This window comes from Oncorhynchus kisutch, linkage group LG26, assembly GCF_002021735.2.
Source record: "Oncorhynchus kisutch isolate 150728-3 linkage group LG26, Okis_V2, whole genome shotgun sequence".
Classification (NCBI taxonomy): Eukaryota; Metazoa; Chordata; class Actinopteri; order Salmoniformes; family Salmonidae; genus Oncorhynchus; species Oncorhynchus kisutch.
This window is the reverse complement of record NC_034199.2, coordinates 31,209,173-31,231,532: the sequence shown is the minus strand read 5'-3', so window position 1 is coordinate 31,231,532 and position 22,360 is coordinate 31,209,173. Positions and strand designations below refer to the sequence as shown.

The 22,360-nt window shown below is 42.0% G+C and overlaps 1 protein-coding gene across 1 annotated transcript in view; it reads left to right on the top strand.

Moving 5' to 3' along the window:
* The first annotated feature begins 8,252 nt into the window (after positions 1-8,252).
* itprid2 (ITPR interacting domain containing 2) overlaps positions 8,253-22,360 on the top strand; it is a 49,323-nt gene continuing 35,215 nt past the window's right edge. The window contains exon 1 of the mRNA XM_031805613.1: positions 8,253-8,380. The gene's annotated coding sequence lies outside the window, so the exon portion shown is untranslated. The remainder of the gene's footprint in view (positions 8,381-22,360) is intronic.

Sequence of the window (22,360 nt, the reverse complement as noted above, 5' to 3'; positions counted from 1 at the left end):
CGCTTGAATAGACGCTTAGATTGCAATGAAATGCTAAACGGAATTAATTCACTTTCATCGCACTAATTGCTTATGCAAAAATGCAAATGTGCATTAATTAGTTAGACCACTGATTAGTTATTTGGTATTGGCGTGTAATAAATCACGCTGGAAGGTTCAGACAGTGGTAATGTCCCAAATGCCACCCTAATCCCTATTTATTGCACTAGTTGTGACCAGGGCGAATATGGGCTCTGGTCAAAAGTAGTGCACTATGTAGGGAATGTGGTGCCATTTGGGATGTGTACAGTAAAATCCTGGCTCGGGACTCAGCTGTGGCCCATAGCGGGATTGATTTTGGTTTCAATAATATGCTAAGAACACTTCCGGGGGTTTCATATAGCAGGTGACCACCTGCTGCATAAACGTGCCTGCCTGAACCCCTACGGAGTGCACATGATCTATATAGTTTATTACGGAAATTAATAATAACACCAATATCCTAATAATAACAAAAAATAATAATCATAATAGTGTTAGTATTATTACTATGTCGTAATATAAATATTAACATATTAGGCCTATAGTTGTAATATAATAATAATGAAAGTAGTATAAAAGCATTATAATTTGTAGGGAACTCAGAATGATGTCCAATAGTGCACTACACACAGTGGGTGCAGCTGTAGTGTATGTAAGCATTCACTGTAAGGTCTATCTACACCTGTTGTATTCGGCGCATGTGACAAATACAATTTGATTTGAATTGGAATAAAAGTTTGGGAAAAAGTAAAGAAATCAATTATTTTAAGGCAAAAAAAACGCACCTCTTCGTAAGGCAATATTAATGTTCAGGGGATCAATGTTGTAAAATGTTGGGAACTTTAACATTATGTTATGTCTTGTTGTTTTATTAAAACACAGATAACAGTCACCCATATATCATCATTACATCTTTCCTTATCTGTTTTACTACGTTCTTCGAAGAAGACAATAAAACGGTAATCGTAACTTTTGTTTTTGTAATCAAGAAACACAGGTGCCACTCGAATATGTGATGAAATGATGAAATGTCATAGTTTATTCGTTAAGAACGGGAACACATCATATGTGTCCATAAGATTTTAATTGGCGTGGGTGAGGGAAACCTTGACGTCACGGTCACTGATATGTGCACAGGCACACTGTCAGAGATCTGTATTTCTCACAACAGAGCAATAAATGTTTTTCGCTTCCTTAAAAGTTTTTATTTTTTGTTGAAGGATGCTGCCTGCGGTTGCATTGGAAATACAATGGCGTCGTCTTGTGGTGGATATGAAACATTACGTCGGAGGCAGCAGGTGAGCTTTTATTTGACTTTTAATCTTAAAACTATGCTATACAGTTGTAGGGGAGAACGAGGTAAGTTGTCATTCGTGCAAATGGTCAAACTGTTCATACCTCTAACATGAGAGGCGCAATCTCAAATAGCTACTTTATGTGACTACATGTTCTATGATCAACTTCGTGTTCACATGTGGGCAAAAGTAAAAAAAATTGTCACGTTACATTTTATGCAATAAAACTTGTTTAGGTATGAATGTTCAAAATTATAATTTTGCACTGAGTAATGGAGACAATAACGTGTCTTTTGATACTTTAGTTGCAGTCCTATGTTAAGCTAACCATGAGATTTAGCCAACAATAGCACACATGTCAGTTTGGGACAAGTGTCTCAATGATCTTGGGCAAGTCTTCACATGTGACAATTTGCCCCAGTATACAAAGACACATAGAACATGTTCAAAAAACATTGTGATATTGTGTAATCAGCTCTGGTAATAGCATAAAATGTTACTGTAAATGTATTATCATATATAGGTATAGTTTAGAGCAGCAGACATATCCCTGGACTACACAAGACAGGCTTTGGTGTGTGTGTGTGTGTGTGTGTGTATCTACTAACACACTACATGCCTACTGTATGAGACAGTATATCCACACACACACACACACACACACACACACACACACACACACACACACACACACACACACACACACACACACACACACACACACACACACACACACACACACACACACACACACACACACACACTACTTCATACAGTGTCATGAATTTAGTGTGGTGTTATGAATTGCATTGTGCCAACAAGGATAGTAGACATGGAGGTGGGCATAGTAAGCCTGTAATGAATATGTAATTGCAATGAGGAAATGTGTTTTTGAAGGAAGAAGGAAGGAAAGAAAGAAAGAAAGTGGGGAAGGAAAGAAAGATGGTTAGAAATGATAAAAGACAGACAGAATGGCAGCACAGGCATAATGTTAAAGGCAGTGAGGCAGGTGAAGTTGCAGAACAAATCAATCAGGAGTACGGCAAAGGATTTTGACATAAATTGCCATACTCTGACTCTGTATTGTTAAAAGGTTACCAGAGAAGAAGTTGAAAGTCAGACAGCCATGCCAATAACAGTGGCTGGCTATACAAAGCCACGGCAGGTTTTTTCACCTGATTTGGACCTGCAGCTTGTTCAGTATATTACTAGGTCAGCTGACATTTATTTTGGTCTGTCTCTAAGTGAGGTCAGAAGACTTGCCTACCAGTTTGCTGTGGCACACCAGGTGAAGTTCGTGCCAATGTAGGCAGAAAAAGAAAATGCCAGCTCGAAGTGGTTTACAGGCTTCTTAAAGCGGCACCCAATGCTGTCGCTGAGAAAGTCAGAGGCAACTAGCCTTGCCAGGGCAAGTAGTTTCAATAGAGAAAATGTTAATGCTTTCTTCGACAATGTAGCATAAGTGCTACAGAGATATCAATTTGGACCAGGAGACATATGGAATGTAGATGAAACTGGGGTGACCACTGTACATAAACCTGACAAAGTGGTGGGCAGATGTGGATTCAAACAAGTAGGGTCACTGACCTCCCCTGAAAAGGGAACCCTCGTCACACTGGCCTGTGCTATCTCAGCTACAGGAAATAATATACTTCAATATTTTATATTCCCCCGTGTCAACTTCCACAATCATTTCCTGATCAATGGGCCACCTGGCAGCAAAGGAGTGGCAAATCTCTCTGGGTGGCTGAAAGATGTGCACTTTGTTGACTTTCTGAAACATTTCGCAGAGCATACGAAATGTTCAAAGGAGAAGCCCTGTTTACTCCTTTTGGACAACCATGAGTCTCGTCTATCCATTGATGGACTCAATTATGCCAAAGAAAATGGCATAATTATGCTGTCATTCCCACCCCATTGCTCTCATCGGCTTCAACCCTTAGACAGGTCTGTCTACGGGCCGCTAAAGAGGCACATCAACACCGTGTGTGATGCCTGGATGAGGAACAATCCCGGGGAAGATAATGTCAGTTTATGACATTCCTAGGATTGTGGCAATCGCCTATCCTCTGGCTGCAACCCCCCTTGAACATTCAGGCTGGCTTTAGGGTGGCTGGGGTACAACCTTACAACATGGATGTATTTCTGGAAACCGAGTTTGTGCCATCCTACGTAACAGATCGCCTCATTCAGAACCCAACCCTACTAGACCCCAGCACCAACCCTGCCCTGCCAGGCCCCAGCACTATTCCAGACCTGCCAGGCCCCAGCCCCAACCTGCCAGGCCCCAGCCCCAACCTGCCAGGCCCCAGCACTATTCCAGACCTGCCAGGACCCATCCCCAACCTGCCAGGCCCCAGTCCCAACCTGCCAGGCCCCAGCAACTATTCCAGACCTGCCAGGCCCCAGACCCAACCTGCCAGGCCCCAGCACCATTTCAGCCCTGCCTAGCACAAGCTCAGACACAGACCTGCCCAGTTCTTATGCTAGCACCAGCTCACCCTTGTCCAGTAATGCCATTGCTGACAGCAGACTACCATCTCCAGAGGACATCTGGCAATATCCAAAAGCTGGCCCCCAGAAAACCAGCTTGTAAAGGAAGAAAACAGCACAAAACAGCAATTCTAACTGACACACCAGTGAAGCATGCACTAGAAATGGAAAAGAATAAGGCACGATCTAGCAAAAGGCTGTTTCCGAAGAAAGGGAAGCAAGGGGGGAGTCAAAATCTGGATCTGCAAAGAACAAGAAGGCAGCTAAAAAAATAAAAATCGTAGAAGAGTCATCATCAGATGAAGAGGAGTGCTTCTGCCTTGTCTGTGTGGAGCCATTTTCAAACAACCTTCCAAAAGAGACTTGGGTGAAGTGCGTGAGATGCAACAAATCGACCTGGCCGGGGTATCCTGGAAGGATATTGATCTCATCCCGTCAGTAGAGGATGCCTGGGTATTTTTTTTAAATGCCTTCCTAACCATCTTAAATAAGCATGCCCCACTCAAGAAATTTAGAACCAGGAACAGATATAGCCCTTGGTTCTCCCCAGACCTGACTGCCCTTAACCAACACAAAAACATCCTATGGCGTTCTGCATTAGCATCGAACAGCCCCCGTGATATGCAGCTGTTCAGGGAAGCTAGAAACCGTTATACACAGGCAGTTAGAAAAGCCAAGTCTAGCTTTTTCAAGCAGAAATTTGCTTCCTGCAACACTAACTCAAAAAAGTTCTGGGACACTGTAAAGTCCATGGAGAATAAGAACACCTCCTCCCAGCTGCCCACTGCACTGAAGATAGGAAACACTGTCACCACTGATAAATCCACCATAATTGAGAATTTCAATAAGCATTTTTCTACGGCTGGCCATGCTTTCCACCTGGCTACTCCTACCCCGGTCAACAGCACTGCACCCCCCACAGCAACTCGCCCAAGCCTTCCCCATTTCTCCTTCTCCCAAATCCAGTCAGCTGATGTTCTGAAAGAGCTGCAAAATCTGGACCCCTACAAATCAGCCGGGCTAGACAATCTGGACTCTTTCTTTCTAAAATTATCTGCCGAAATTGTTGCCACCCCTATTACTAGCCTGTTCAACCTCTCTTTCGTGTCGTCTGAGATTCCCAAAGATTGGAAAGCAGCTGCGGTCATCCCCCTCTTCAAAGGGGGGGACACTCTTGACCCAAACTGCTACAGACCTATATCTATCCTACCCTGCCTTTCTAAGGTCTTCGAAAGCCAAGTCAACAAACAGATTACCGACCATTTCGAATCTCACAATACCTTCTCTGATATGCAATCTGGTTTCAGAGCTGGTCATGGGTGCACCTCAGCCACGCTCAAGGTCCTAAACGATACCTTAACCGCCATCGATAAGAAACATTACTGTGCAGCCGTATTCATTGATCTGGCCAAGGCTTTCGACTCTGTCAATCACCACATCCTCATCGGCAGACTCGACAGCCTTGGTTTCTCAAATGATTGCCTCGCCTGGTTCACCAACTACTTCTCTGATAGAGTTCAGTGTGTCAAATCGGAGGGTCTGCTGTCCGGACCTCTGGCAGTCTCTATGGGGGTGCCACAGGGTTCAATTCTTGGACCGACTCTCTTCTCTGTATACATCAATGATGTCGCTCTTGCTGCTGGTGAGTCTCTGATCCACCTCTACGCAGACGACACCATTCTCTATACTTCTGGCCCTTCTTTGGACACTGTGTTAACAACCCTCCAGGCAAGCTTCAATGCCATACAACTCTCCTTCCATGGCCTCCAATTGCTCTTAAATACAAGTAAAACTAAATGCATGCTCTTCAACCGATCGCTGCCTGCACCTGCCCGCCTGTCCAACATCACTACTCTGGACGGCTCTGACTTAGAATACATGGACAACTACAAATACTTAGGTGTCTGGTTAGACTGTAAACTCTCCTTCCAGACCCACATCAAACATCTCCAATCCAAAGTTAAATCTAGAATTGGCTTCCTATTTCGCAACAAAGCATCCTTCACTCATGCTGCCAAACATACCCTTGTAAACCTGACCATCCTACCAATCCTCGACTTCGGCGATGTCATTTACAAAATAGCCTCCAATACCCTACTCAACAAATTGGATGCGGTCTATCACAGTGCAATCCGTTTTGTCACCAAAGCCCCATATACTACCCACCATTGCGACCTGTACGCTCTCGTTGGCTGGCCCTCGCTTCATACTCGTCGCCAAACCCACTGGCTCCATGTCATCTACAAGACCCTGCTGGGTAAAGTCCCCCCTTATCTCAGCTCGCTGGTCACCATAGCATCTCCCACCTGTAGCACACGCTCCAGCAGGTATATTTCTCTAGTCACCCCCAAAACCAATTATTTCTTTGGCCGCCTCTCCTTCCAGTTCTCTGCTGCCAATGACTGGAACGAACTACAAAAATCTCTGAAATTGGAAACACTTATCTCCCTCACTAGCTTTAAGCACCAACTGTCAGAGCAGCTCACAGATTACTGCACCTGTATATAGCCCACCTATAATTTTGCCCAAACAACTACCTCTTTCTCTATTGTATTTATTTATTTTGCTCCTTTGCACCCCATTATTTTTATTTCTACTTTGCACATTCTTCCACTGCAAATCTACCATTCCAGTGTTTTACTTGCTATATTGTATTTACTTTGCCACCATAGCCTTTTTTTGCCTTTACCTCCCTTATCTCACCTCATTTGCTCACATCGTATATAGACTTGTTTATACTGTATTATTGACTGTACGTTTGTTTTACTCCATGTGTAACTCTGTGTCGTTGTATGTGTCGAACTGCTTTGTTTTATCTTGGCCACGTCGCAATTGTAAATGAGAACTTGTTCTCAACTTGCCTACCTGGTTAAATAAAGGTGAAATAAAATAAAGAAAGAAAATGGGCCCATGATGCATGCACCTCAGGCCAGGCAATTTATGTGTGCCAGAACTGTGACTCAGAAGATGAGTCTGATTAGTCAGATACGGATGTAGGTCGTATAAACTGTTACAAAACCGTGCATTAGTGCATCAGTGTGTTTAAACACCATGTCTGTTCTGTTAAGACTTGAAACATTTAAGCAAGTTATCTGCAGCATTCCATTCCATTCCGATTACAACAATTACAGTGGATCTATGTGCACGTCAGAGAACGTTCGATTTCAAAGTTCGGAGTAAGGTGGTCGTGCCGCTTAATGAATGTGTGGTCTTCCAGCATTATTGTTTTGATTGAAAGGCATGATTTGCCAGATTCTCTAGGCATGATTGTTTTTATTTTGAGTTCTTTAACGAAGTTGAATTTGGTTTTGAATTTGAAATTAAAATCAATATTCACAATTAATTAGTTGTGATCTTATTTGTTGATAATCCAATGTGACAACTTACCCGCTGATGGGGCAAATTGTCACAAGTGCACACTCTCTATTTAACAGTCTATAACTCTGTACTGAAATAATACATGAAGATGTAATGAATACAAAATATGTTCCCAAGACTTCCTTCTTTCATTTGGTATGACATTTATACCATTGTGATGTAATGTGCCCAGTAAATGTTAGACAGCGTGAAAAGTGTGACAACATACCTCGCTCTCTCTTACTTTCACAGTTGTTAAAATTATAAACACCTAAAACATTTTAAAAGCTTCTGCAATAGTGTAGGCCTAACCTAGTCAAAGATGGCTTACCTAGTCAAAAGTTCCTGACATAGCCATTAGGTCAGGTGTGACTTTCAAATGTCCATAAATGTGTGCAATACAAACGCTTTCCAGAGGTGGATCTGGATGGGTATTTTGCCAATTTATTAGCAGCAAAGATGAAAACACACATAGTTACAAGGTGTAAATGAGGAAGGTGGTTGTGTCACTTAATGGATGGTAACAAATTACATTTCGATTTTGAATTTCTGAACAAACAAAAGACTGCTTCCCTACATGCAGGTCACCTGTGTGCCAAAGGCCTAAATCCACATGATTAGTGACCCATGACTCAACATATAGTGCCCTCTAATGCAGTTTTTAAACCTCTCCTTGGAGACCCCCAGACTAATTGAATCAGAAATAGTTCAAATACATGGATTGGCTGGGGGTCCCGGGGATAGGTTTGAAAACCCCTGCTCTAGTGTACAAATTAAGTAGAATATACAAAGACAGACTAACTATAGTCTACAAAACAAAACAACATAATATGCAGGCGAGGCCAAAGTGGCTCCTACACTCTGGGAAAAATAAAGTTATTACATTTTGTTGTATTGTCAGGACCTGCTCCGAGGAAGTTCAAATACATTCACATATTGTAATTTACTATTACTGGGCGCCTACTGTATTTCACTGTTTGCACTACGCGTATACCACCAGCAGGTTACAGAATATCCTAGTGGAAGACGTCATCTCATCCTAGATATGAATACAGACTCGCTGGCCGCCCGCCCCTTGTTATGTTACTTTACTCCCTCCGGAAGCGGAAGACTAGTTTTCTTCGTAAATGAAGTTTCGGCAAAGTTTGTCAAATTCCAGTTCAACGGAGTTACTTTTCAACGCTTCAAACTCCTTTTCAACCCGCATCACAATGGTAAGTGTTTATGTTTTTATGGAAACAACATACGAGGATAACTCGAAATCTGATGCCAAACTTTTACCGTGGCGCACTTTGCCTGATGCAATTCACATGGACCTCACTTGTCACTGATTTCAATCCCCAAGTAATTTTTGGGAAACAAATGGACCACTTTTATATCAACTGGAAATGTACATGGCAAATTGAAGTAAAAAAAACTATGTAATTACATAGCGTACACTGCCCGATATGTTATGTCACGAATTGCCTTTAGAAAGGTAGTTTAGGATAAAAGGCAAAAACACTTCAGGTGGGAGACTACACATTTTTTTGTGCAAGACGTGTTGTGAGACCCGACGTGTAACCAATATAGGCTTTATTTTTCAGACATTGGAGGCTGAGACATCAGCGAAGTAGCCTACTTTTTTACAATTGTTTAAGTCAATAGGCCTATCTCCTTTCCAATGTTCCTCGTCCCATACGCCCCCTCATGGGACACATTATAAACATGCAATGAGTAAACTTGCCTGGACCCCAACGTCGAGCAGAAATGAGCGTTTGAATCAGGAACGTTTCCTCTCACGACCTCTACAAGCTAGAATGTTGAATACAATTATATTTTAACATATAATTTTATTTAAAATTCTGACTTGTAGAGGTCGTGAGAGAGGGAACTTTCCTGATTCAAAAGCTAATTTCTGCCCGACATAGAATATAGCATTATATGCTATTCATTGTGTGCTTCCCAGGCAATGAGTAAACATAACTCATATATATCATGCTTTAATTTCGCTGTGTATTTTGGTTGTGTTTAAATACTGTCCACATCGCCTTTAAACATAGAAGTTGCAGTAATAATCCCTCTACTCTTGGCCTGCTTTTCAAAAACTTTATTTCCTACATGTTCTGTTCATGAATAGATGTGGGAGAGAAAAAAACCTCTGTGTGTATAAATAGCCAATGCATTTGCATAATACTGACCAAAGAGAGAGCCTTAGATTCAGCACTTCCAGGTACAGTAGGTAAAGCACTTTATACGTATTCTATTCGTACAGGAGAAACAGGACTTAGAACTCATGTCTGGTATTCAGTGTTTTACAGGTTACTGTATATCTGAGTGTCCCATCCTTGAAGTAACTTAGATTACATTTATGTTAATGGTTGATTCCTATATGAGGAAATGTTCACAACAATGTTTTTACATGTTCAAGATAAACGTTTTGCTGTGTGTGGTTACGCGCTTCCTCGAAAACCAGGAATTGTGCTAAGGAGGTCTGTAGTCTCCTGAGAGGCCAGCCGAACACATAGACAGTATTTGGGGCTATAGACAGGCCATAGACAGAACTAGTGTCTGGCATTTTCTCCGGCGCCAACGTGCTTCTCTGAATCCAGGTATTGCACAGGGGAGGTCTGTCATCTCTTCAGAGGCCAGCCTATACATATAAATAATAATACATTTAATTTCTAGTGGCATTCTAATTTACTTAAATCACGTCTCCACATTGTGGGCAACCATTAAAAAGGCTTTAATGAATAAGGGCAAAAAACATGAACCAATAATTAAAAGGTAGCTAGTGGTCTAGTACTTTACAAGATGCACAGAATAATAAAGGTGGCAACAAGGACTAAAACAATAGAACTTGAAACTAAGTTATAGGACCAGCAATAGACATCAGTTGGTAGAGGTATATGCTAGCTATACAGTGGCTAGGGGCCCTTTAGTTTATCCTGCTGTGTTGGTTTTTATCTTACATATTAAACAGTAGGGCACAGACGTTCCTCCTTGAGCAAACTAGCTGCCTATCTGACTTGGGGTCACATGTTTCGTGTGTGTGTCCCAAATGCCACCCGATTCCCTACATAGTGCAATACTTCTGACCAGAGACATGGGCCGTGGTCAAAAGTAGTGCACTATATAGGGAATAGGGTGGCCTTTGGGACTTGGCCTGTGTTTTTCTTGATGACGTCATCCAGGTGGGTGTGCCACACCTGTGCTGATAAGTGAGTGTTTGCAGAAGTAACACAGGGTGGATCCACCAAGTAGACTATCAGAGGATGCGTGTCTGCATTGAGACCATAGACTACATTTCTACCAGACTTGTGAAAGTGTTGCCAGTAGCTTATATTTCTAAATACAGGAGAGAGTTAAGGAAAAAGAACAGACCGGCCTGCATGTCAGAAATGCTCTGTTATTATTCTAGGAGAAGGCCCCTGACTGAATGACTCATGCTTGAAGAATTAGGGACATGTAAAATAAAACAACTCGCAAGCCTTTTAAAGACATTTCATGACTTTGATTTCAAAGACATGCCATATTTTGATTAAATTATTCATGTGGTTTCTATCTATTTTTTTGTAATTTCCATGTAAAAAGATCTGTTAGCATCAACAAGTGAAGTTCATAGGAGCATTTAAAATTAGGTGTCAAGTCTATATTTTTGAGAAATGAAGCATATATGCATTTTTCAACCATTCTCTATTAAAATTAGGAATAAGATTAGGAGAAAAAGAAATGAAGAATAAGCAAACACTTTGATTTCTTGTCAAACAAATGGTAAAGGGGTTTACCAGAAAAAGTATTGTCCTGAAATGGACATGAAATGAATTCAAACGTGAGTTGGTTTCAGGTGTGGTTTGATGTGTGTTCGCAGTTTTGAAGAGTTAGCCAAATGATTTTGCCAATTAGCTTCAGCCGTGATGTGCAACTGTGGTGAAGGTGGTTTCACTTTGGATAGCATCATGATGATGTGGTCGGTGACAGTTTGCGTCTTGAAACATGAATACTGACATGTAAAACAATTTGGGCTTGTGTCAACAGTGGACTAATGAAAAAATAAAAAATAAAAAAGATCTTGTGAGTGGATTTTCCTTTAAGACTGTTTGAAAACGTGGTCACATACAAAAACGGATGGAGATTCTACAGCAATTCTGTTACCAAACTTTGCATCTGCACAGTTTTTCCAGGAAATGTGTTTTTGTATAATGTTCAGTGTAAATTGTTAAAAGTAGGCTAATCCTTGTTCATAGAGTTGTATGGTTTGTTAAACTTTGAAAACAATGTTTTTGTTTGGCATATAAATGCCAAACATTGTTACTGTGGAATTGCCCTTTTGTACTTTAATAATTTATTTTGGCACAAAGCACAGCTGGTTCCGAACCAGAGCCATGATGTAGAATTACATAAGCTTTCAGCCTGTAAGCATTCCTGATGTTCAGAGTGGTACAGTACAAACCATATCGCATAGCCTGGATTTCTTTATACAATCTGACTGAGTGATTGAGACTCGTGTTAACCTTGTAGAGCAGGACAAGGGGGTTCGTTAGCACGTCATTAAAGAAATGACCAGGGCCCGGCTTCCTAAAAGCATCTTAATAGCGCGGAAATCCCGTTACCGGGATCAAATTCGACAACATCCGGTGAAATAGGAGTGCGCCTAATTCAAAATACAAAATCGTAATATTAAACATTCAGGAAAATACAAGTGTCTTACATAGTTTAAAAGCGTAACTTCTTGTTAATCCAGCCGTTTTGTCAGATTTCAAAAAGGCTTTACGGCGAAAGCATACCATGCGATTATCTGAGGACAGCGCCCCGCGTACAAAAGCATTACAAACATTTTCCAAACAAGCAGAGGTGTCACGAAAGTCAGATATAGCGATAAAATAATCATTTACCTTTGAAGATCTTCCTCTGTTTGCAATCCCAGGGGTCCCAGCTACACATAAAATGGTTGTTCTGTTCGATAAGTCCTTATTTATATCCCAAAAAAGTCAGTTTAGTTGGTGCGATTGATTCAGTAATCCACCTGTTTCCCTCAATCAAAATGCATACAAATGAATCCCAACAGTTACCAATAAACTACGTCCAAACAAGTCAAACAATGTTTCTAATCAATCCTCAGGTACCCTAATATGTAAATAAACTATTCAATTTAAGACAGCGAATAGTATGTTCTTTACCGGGGATAAATAACGAAGTGCGTGCCCTCATCCATGCACGCCACAATACTACATTCAAAATTGGAGCCACCTAGAAAAACTACAAATTCTAGCAAATTTTTCGAAAAAACAACCCTGAAACTCTTTATAAAGACTGTTGACATCTAGTGGAAGCCCTAGGAACTGCAATCTGGGAGGTATTCCTTTGATTTTCTCATAAACAAGGATTTGGATGGGCAGACACCCCAAAAAGAAAGAAAATACAAATCCGGATGGATTCTCCTCTGGTTTTCGCATGCCGTATCAGTTCTGTTATACTCACAGACATTATTTTAACAGGTGTAGAAACTTCAGTGTTTTTTCTATCCAATACTACCAATTATATCCATATCCTAGCTTCATCTGAAATACCGAATACTGCCACCGGCCCTCAAGAAGTTAAGGCTATGTTCATTGTTAGAACCTTCGTAGGAACATCGTTAAATCTCTGAGCTGTTTCCCAAAACCATTGTTATTAACGTTTCACTTCAAAACGCTCAATCTACAGCCTACCTTAGACCACTCGTAAAACAGCTAACACGTGTTAGGTTCTTATTTTTCAGAGTAAATAACTCACGAACACTAGAGAAGCTTTAACCAAGTTTAATCTTTCCCAAAAGTTCTGTACAGTTGAAATCAGACCGTAAAACATTTCAGACATCACAGTTTATATGCATCCTACTTAAGGCACTCCTCCTTACAGTTCATGGCTCCACAGGAAAGAAGGTAACCAGATACCAACCCTGATTACTCCCTTAAGGGGAACTGACCTCACCCCTCACCTCCTGACCTCAACCCCTTCTTCACCTAATCCACAGATATCCATCTGTTAATTCCCTATATGAATACATCGCTCTCCTCCATCAAACACATTCCAAAGCCTTCTGTCTTTCTTCAGAGAACCATTAACTTCTAACACAACACCCAGTCTCTTTCATTTCCTATAATTAATTTACTACCTCAATGATCTAAGTTTAGCCGATTCCAACACACGGAACCCAAACCGGCTGCGCGTGTGCTCCATCGTGCATAAATGTATTTTGTCCCCCCACACCAAATGCGATCACGACACACAGGTTAAAATATCAAAACAAACTCTGAACCAATTATATTAATTTGGGAGCAGGTCGAAAAGCATTAAACATTTATGGCAATTTAGCTAGCTAGTTTGCACTTGCTAGCTAATTTGTCCTATTTAGCTAGCTAATTTGTCCTGGGATATAAACATTGAGTTATTTTACCTGAAATGCACAAGGTCTTCTACTCCAATAATTAATCCACACATAAAACGGTCAACCAAATCGTTTCTAGTCATTTCTCCTCCTTCCAGGCTTTTTCTTCTCTTGACTTTATATTGCGATTGGCAACTTTCATAAATTAGGTGCATTACCGCCACTGGCCTCGTTCGTCTTTCAGTCACCCACGTGGGTATTAGCAATGAGGAGTTGTCACGTGGGTACCTGCTTCTATAAACCAATGAGGAGATGGGAGAGGCAGGACCTGCAGCGCGATCTGCATGAGAAATAGAACTGCCTATTATTTTAGCCCTTGGCAACGCAGACGCTCATTGGCGCGTGCAATAATTGAATAATATAGATTTCTAAATGTATTTTGCAGTGCTCGCGACACGAGTGTAGTCAGCCTGTAATCGTTGGATGCTTTCTTTTGCCCTGCCGTGTCACTTTATGCACAGAAATCTCAGCTAAACAGAATCACATGGTTTATCCCCCTCTCTGTGACCGCCGATAACTTCAGAACAAAGTGGTCTGCAAATACAAACTTTCCAATGTCTTTGCAATTGATACAAACAAGCGACAAAAAATATGCTTCAAATGAAACTGAGATGACTGCATTAAAATATAAACAGTGGGCTCTATAGAGCTCTTTGAATCACATAGAAATACATTTCATGTTCAGTCATTTGGGTTCTATTTTGCAACTTGTAGGCTACTGGCTGTAATTTGTCTCAACATATTTCATGATGTGTAGCCTAATGTACGCATTTTTATTGGGTAAGCATTAGAATAAGCCGGCAGAATATTTGCAACCATATGCTATAATATCTCTCTAGGAGCTGATCCGTCGTCAGTATTGTGAAATAATTATGTTATTAAGGAAAGAGTTGAAAGGAGAATGCTGATCCGAGAACAGTGCTCTCTTTCTTTCGATCCTATCAGTGTTCACCCATGCACTTAGCGACCACTCGCTCTCTGCATGGTGTTTTGGGAAATGCATGTTACGTCTTCGGCCATTGTAGGAAAGATGCATGGTTAAAACCTAAGCCTAAGTGCCATCACTATCGGGAAACCGGGCTCAGGTATTTAGAACTTATGTATGAATGGGCTATGGGGTTGTGATGTTAAGTTGACTGCTGGTTCTGAATCTGATCCTGTCCTTTCACGCACACTGCTGTGAGAGAATGATCTCAGCCCGTGTGAAATGACCAATCTGTAAACCAATGTTTCAGGTCAGTCAGCACATGAACCAATGTACAAGACGTTGTTATCAACATCAGTTTGTTCTCCATGGTTTGTTTGTCTGGCCTGCTTCAGGTCCTTGTAGTCACGTAGCACAGAAACAACACTGCTGAAGGGTGACGACGGGGGGGGGGGGGGGGGGGGGTGCTTGTGCGTGCGCTTGTGCGTGTGTTTTCTCAGTCCAATCTGAAGGTCTTGGGGCTCTGCTATGCCTGGACACAGGAAATGAAGTTGGCCTGAGTCCCACAAACAGAATAGCTCCCATTTACTGTAACCATGATAGGGGGGGAGAGAGATGGGGTCAATACCAACGTGACATCTGGGGAGTAGTGTGGGTTGCTGGGGAGCTTTGTTTGTGATTTCCAGATGTGCAAAACCTCAACCTTTCCATGCTGTTGATTTCTTCCTGTCACGCTGTCCTTTATGAAGGACTTTGAGGGATAATCCGGAATCTTGTAATCATGTTTTTGTGAAAGAACATCATAATTGCCATTGCCAGTAAGCCTCTATTTTGATTCATCTAGCTAAGTATTTGCAGGTGTACTGTAGCAGACTAAAGTCCTAAGAATTGTGGTTTTGCCTTCTCATTCCTATTTCATAACCAGGATTTATTTCAGCCAGTATCAGCAAGATGTCGAACAGCCAAGGAGAAACCTAACGCCATATTATTCAGAGCCATGTTTATCTTATGAAAATAATTCATGCAATCACTGTAAAATGTAGCCAGCACATCTCTTACAGTACTACCACAGAGTTTCTAAACCCAGAGGCGCAACATCTTAAGACTTCCGGGAATGATTGCGAAATAGACCAAGCAGACCAGGCCGGGGTTTGGGATTGAAAATTAAAGTGCCAAATCTTCCATAGTTGTTAATTTTCTCAATCTAAAGGCGTAACCTTGATTCGAGCCAATGTCTTAATTAAGTAGCTCAACATGTTATTACTCTAACCTCGTGAAAGTGACAAACTGACATGTTTTCATTTGTCAATAACAACTTTAACTGTTCATTCTCAGCTGTAATATGAAAATTAAGCCACTAATGTAACAAAGCTTTGCTGGCCAGACAGGCAAACAGACAAACAGGCGGACATGTGAGAGGACAGGCAAACAGGCGGGCATGAGGAGAGGCAAACAGGCGGGCATGCAGACGTGTGGGCGGACAGGCAAACAGACGGGCATGAGGACATGCGGACGGGCAGGCTAACAGGCAGACATGTGGACAGACAGGCGGAAATGCAGGCGGACATGGGGACGGGCAGGCGGACATGGGGACGGGCAGGCGGACATGGGGACGGGCAGGCGGACATGGGGACGGGCAGGCGGACATGCAGGCAGACGGGCAGGCGGACATGCAGGCAGACGGGCAGGCGGACATGCAGGCAGACGGGCAGGCGGACATGCAGGCAGACGGGCAGGCGGACATGCAGGCAGACGGGCAGGCGGACATGCAGGCAGACGGGCAGGCGGACATGCAGGCAGACGGGCAGGCGGACATGCAGGCAGACGGGCAGGCGGACATGCAGGCGGACGGGCAGGCGGACATGGGGACGGGCAGGCGGACATGGGGACGGGCAGGCGGACATGGGGACGGGCAGGCGGACATGGGGACGGGCAGGCGAACATGGGGACGGACAGGCGGACAATAGTACAGGCGGATATGGGGACGGACAGGCGGACATGGGGAACGGACAGGCAGGCGGCCTCAGGAGGTGAACACAGCACAGAACAATGTTCCCGGACTGTTTTTGGCAAAGAGGCAGTCAGTCTATCCAGTCCTCTTATTGTGGAAGTGCCCTGCAGGGGGCTTGGATAAAGGAGGCGCTGAAAAATGAATGTGCTGCAGATTGTGGAGCTGGTCGCTTTGAATTCCAATATGTTTTTCCGAGAAGCACTATTAGTCTCATGTGACTCCAGACTCCCTCTCCTCAATTGACTCTCATGTCTGTCTGCAGGACTGGTCCAAGCTTTACAGTTAATTTGTGAGCATTAGGCAAAGCTCCAGAGAGTTGCATGTAGATCTAATTAATGCTAAGATCAAGTAATTAAAGTGTTAGATAAATGACAAAATCACTGAATTCTAATTAGGCCGAAGTCATAATGCTGTTTACCAGATATGTTACCTTCTCATAGATGGCCTTTGTAGTTTTATGGTTATTAATGGGTCTTATATGAAGCATGTGATCTGTAGATTAGGCCCATAAACTCTTAACTAGCCTAACCCCTGACCTCTGTCTTGCAAATGGTGAGTTGACTTTGCTTATAAAACATGTTATAAAGCCTGAAGATGCAGTAGGATAGTTCTAATGGTTTGTGTGTCCTTGTGTTTTGCTGGCGGGTGCATAGCAGAGCTCCCCCTACCCCTGTTCTCCTGTTCTTGTCCCTATAACAGCATGTTCAGCATACAAAGTGTACCAGTGAGCAGGACCAATGAGGAAAGTGAACAGCCAGAGAGGAACTGAACAGTTTATTACAGTCCTGGTCATTAAGGCCGAGGGCCTAACTTCTAGCCTGCAGCTCATTGACAATCATATGACTGAAACTCATGCGAAACTATGTTAAATGATCCTCATGGGTACTATATAACCACATGTTAAAACAATGTTTTCACTAGTGTAATTACAGCATTATTACATCCGCAGGTATAAAAGAACTTTTAATGTAAAGTGTTACCCTGTTGGTCTCATGCTTCACCTGCACCAGCTGTGAGAGTGATTTTTGAATTGAATTGGGTTAAAATTGTGTTAAACTAAACTTCCCCTGCCATTTTACGTTTAAATAACCTCCTGTAAACCAGGGCATGGTTTGCCAACAGCAATAATTTTTCCACTGTTGCTCTCTAAATTAGGGCATTGTGATTTAGGCCTAGATTTAGGGTTACATCCCAAATGCCACCCTATTCCTTTTAATAGTGCACTACTTTTGAGCAGGGCCCCAAATGTGTGTGCTATATAGGGATTATGGGTGCCATTTGGGATGCAACCTTAGTGGTTACCTCTGGTCTGCTCGACTCTACAAGGGGATCGAGGGTTAAAGTGACAGAAACACTCACAACCACTCTCACTCTCAAGCTCACTCTCACTCACTGGAGAGTGTTTCCGCCATGTCAGTCCTGGAGCCTCTTGAGGTCAAGCACAGTTTGATCTTCCTCAAGATTTATCCAAGATTAATCTTACCTTCACATTGCCACGACAACGCTTTGTTTAAATTGATGCGGAAACATAGGCCTAAGCTCTACCCTGTTGGAATGTGAGCTTCACTAAAATACCAAAATGCGGAAGGATGCTATAAGCAATAGGTAAAAATGTTCCTAAATAAAGTGCAGTCTTTTACATATTTGAGTTGTTTAGATGGAAATGACAAAGTTAAATTATTTAGTGAGCCTTTGAGACTCTTCTTGACTTAGAAGGTGGATCATTTAGGTTTGTTTGGGATTTAGGCTACTTGAGTCATCTCTCTCAATTCAATTCAAGGGGCTTTATTGGCATGGGAAACATATGTTAACATTGCCAAAGCAAGTGAAGTAGATAATATACAAAAGTGAAATAAACAATAAAAATGAACAGTTAGTTAAACATTACACCCACAGAAGTTCCTAAAGAATAAAAACATAACAAATGTCATATGTGTGATATTTATATATATATATATATATACACATACAGACATACAGACAGACAGTGTATATACAATGCCGCTTTCCACACATACCTAGCCCCGCCCCCTGTCAAGGAGCACTTTTGTTGTTCCTCCACCACAAGACACTTCATGGTCAACAGAGCACATGCAATGTTGATGACAGCGATGCCTTTTTTCACTTTGCTTCTTAATATAAATCCACTAGCATTCTATAATTACACTTCATTTGTGTTTCTTACATCTGCGAACACCTAGTTTGTCTTTTCTTAGCAAGTTGGGCCTAAAGCGTGTTAGCTGCTAATGCTAATTGCTAGTTAGCTGGCTAGTTATCTAATAAATGCACTCAGTCAGAGCAAATGCAATTAGCTATACAGCCTGCTAATACCAGTGATGGTGTAGACCTAAATCAGCATTCAGCATATTGTTTGTGCAATAGTATCGTTTAAATCAAAGAGGAATACTTTAAGTATGAATATGTTAGCCACATGAGAGCTAAGAGAGAACATTAAATGTAGCCAAAGATTATAGGGTCCCCTAGGAAACACTTGTCAACAATTATCCCTGGTGTTTTCATTCATTGTCATGTCAAATAACACTGTATTTAAAGTGCCCACTATTATATTCTAGCTATAGTATTGGAATAATTATTATATTTCCATGATTCCAACAGTTCACCCAAGTGTTTTGGCGCTATATCACAAGTCAAGTCACAATTGCAACATTTTGTTAAAAATAAGGCCTAGGTTGCTTGGCGCAACCCTACGCAGCAGTGTGGAAATGATCTCAAATTAGTGCAGGAAGTAGCTGAAAACGCAGATAGTTTTTTTGGGGGGGAGGGGTACATTTTTAATTGAAGAGTATTAAACAATCCGAATGGAGAAAGACCTATTGAAATCACTAAGAATGTATTTGTTGCCACCCTTGGGTCACGCACTACTCAGCAAATTTTTTATATTTTATTATTAAAAAACGAAATACTGTCATACCATATTATTATTTTAAATACTGTGATATGATATTTGGCCTATATTGCCCATCCCTACTTTATTCATTAGACTTTTTATGACCTCAAAGGGCATGTAAGTATTGGATTCTTCAGGACTTGCATCCATGTTTATTAGGATTTAATGTGCATTTTACACAAGTTGCAATGATGGTGCTGATGATGGCACTGTAAATATAATACTCCATAACTTCAAATGAACTGAATAAGGGTATACAAATTCAATTTCCCTTCTTTCATTTGTCTCTGATTCCAGTGTCTGTGTGATTTCCATACAAGGAAACATGACAGCAACGGCTGGTCATCTTTGGGCGTTGGGTCATTTTGTTGTTATTTGGCCTACGTCACAGGCTACCCAAAGACACACCCCATCCCTGTCATGTTATTGAGTTGGTAGTTTAGCTCTATATATCGCCAGTCCTTAGTGCCTGTTGCTTTCAAATGGTCTTGGGGCTGGTTCCCTAAACTCCCTGGAGAACAAAGAGAAAGGCCACAGGAAGGTGACCCACCTCAGCCCTCCACTGATGCACGTCGACGCCCTGCGCTACCCTGCTCTCTGAAACAATATCACAATAGAGAATGGAGGGTATTTGTGGCAGTCAGTGTGCTGCAGTGGTAGCCAACTGCCCAAGTTGGTAGCTAGCTAGATGCTTTTGTCAGAAGAAAAGGTCGGGGGCTGTGTGTGTATGTGTGTGACTAAGCAGTAAGGTGGCTGGAGGCCCAGGTATTCTGTTACCGTTCTAGACAAAGCAGGTGCGGCTCAGAACTGATGCTCTCTATATAGTACACTACTTTTGACCATAGGGCTCTGGGTCCATAGGGCTCTGGTCAAAAGTACTTCACTGTGTAGGGAATAAGGTGTCATTTGGGATGCAGCTGCGTCATAATTGACCATAGAATGTTTGGATTTGTTGATCTTTGAACTGAACTTGATGAAAGAAGTTTGGCATAACGAAATGCCATTGTTGGCACGGATATAGCAGGCCTATTTTTCCAGAAGAAGTAGCCTATGTTCTTTATCACGTAACCTTTATTTGTAGGTCATTCTCATTTTAGATACATTTATTTAGTAAGATAGAGCTGTAGTAAGATGCGATACTGCGGTTGACCCATTTTGACCAGCCATTTGAACACTGCTTAAGAAAACATAATAGTAGTGCTGCTGTGCAATGATGTTTGTTTTAAAAGGTCACACATAACCGATAGATGGGAAAGAAGAAAAACAGCATAGTAGTTTGTCCCTAGAGGCAAGATCCTTGAGAAACTAGACAGAGCATTTTTATTTGCCGATAAAACACAACTTGTCTTCTTGCTTTAAAGTTAACCCCCCACCCCACCCCAGAGACATACACACACAACCCGTGTGGTTGGAAGCATGATTAAATAACTTATGTAGTAGGCCTACACTCCTGAGTTGTCTTTTAAGTTCAGGATGTTTGCTCCTATGAGGACTTAACTGTTTACATGTTAACCTACTTGTTGACTAAGTGGAGTTCTTACTAACAAGTGCTTTGTTTTGTGTCTGGTATTGGGAGTTGATGCTTGGATCGTGTTCATTATGGTTCACCGTAGCAAAACATTTTGCATTGGAACACTTAAACAAATGTTTCTTAATGGACAAGTTCATAAATGTTTTTATTCTAATACATTGGATAGATGCAGAGAAATGTGTTGTTGGTCAGCCGTACAGCGCTCCTGGAGCATATTAGGGTTGATTGCCTTGCTCAAGGACACAATACAGATTTTTCACATTGTCAGCTTGGGTATTCGAACCAACGACCTTTCAGTTACTTGTCCAGTGCTCTAACCACCTGGCTGCCTGCCGCCTATATTCAGTTAGGACCTCGCTGCTTCACTCAGTTTCAGCGCATTTCCTTTTGTGCCTACTGGACACAACCCTGGTCTGAATGTGTGTGTGTGTGTGTGTGTGTGTGTCTGTATCCAACAGTGCGGTGTCTTTGTCTATCTTTGTTGCTGTTCAGCAGCTTGGGTGTTTGGGACGTGGGGGCTGTCACATCACGATGAGTGGATGGATGATGGTTCACATTTGGCCCATGATGTGGGAACTGAGACATCCTTAGTTCTGTTGAAAGGGGTCAGGGGGAAGAGGGACTGATGTGTGTAGGGGGTGCAAACTGGGACCTAAATATAGATATCCTTTTTACAACATGTTTGGTCTTGAGGGGGTTTAATGTTAATAGGTGGGATAGCAGCAGAGTAGTGTTTATTCTGGCCAAGCTGGACCAGCAGCAGACTAGTGTTTATTCTGACCAAGTTGGACCAGCAGCAGAGTAGTGTTTATTCTGACCAAGCTGGGCCAGCAGCAGAGTAGTGTTTATTCTGACCAAGCTGGGCAAGCAGCAGAGTAGTGTTTATTCTGACAAAGCTGGGCCAGCAGAGACGTGCTGTAGGATACATACATACATACACACAGTTTTGTAGCACGCTCCCACTGAACTCCAGCTGTTCTGTTCTCTATGTCCTTGACTTCCAGCTCCAGCCCAGGTGTTTGCCATGGTCATTGTTGCTAAGCTCACGTTTCCCCTCTAGTCCCTCTGTGCTGTGCTTGGTTTGTCTGCCTTTCAGACAGGGAAAGTCTGTACTCCGTACTGGAGTTCAACCGATTTAATCGGAATGGCCGATTTAATTAGGGACGATTTCAAGTTTTCATAACAATTGGAAATCGGTATTTTTGGGCGCTGATTTTTATTGAGTTTTTTTAAATATATTTTTTTACCTTTTTTATTTAACTAGGCAAGTCAGTTAAGAACACATTCTTATTTTCAATGACGGCCTAGGAACGGTGGGTTAACTGCCTTGTTCAGGGGCAGAACGACAGATTTTCACCTTGTCAGCTCAGGGTATCCAATCTTGCAAACTTACAGTTAACTGTCCAAAGC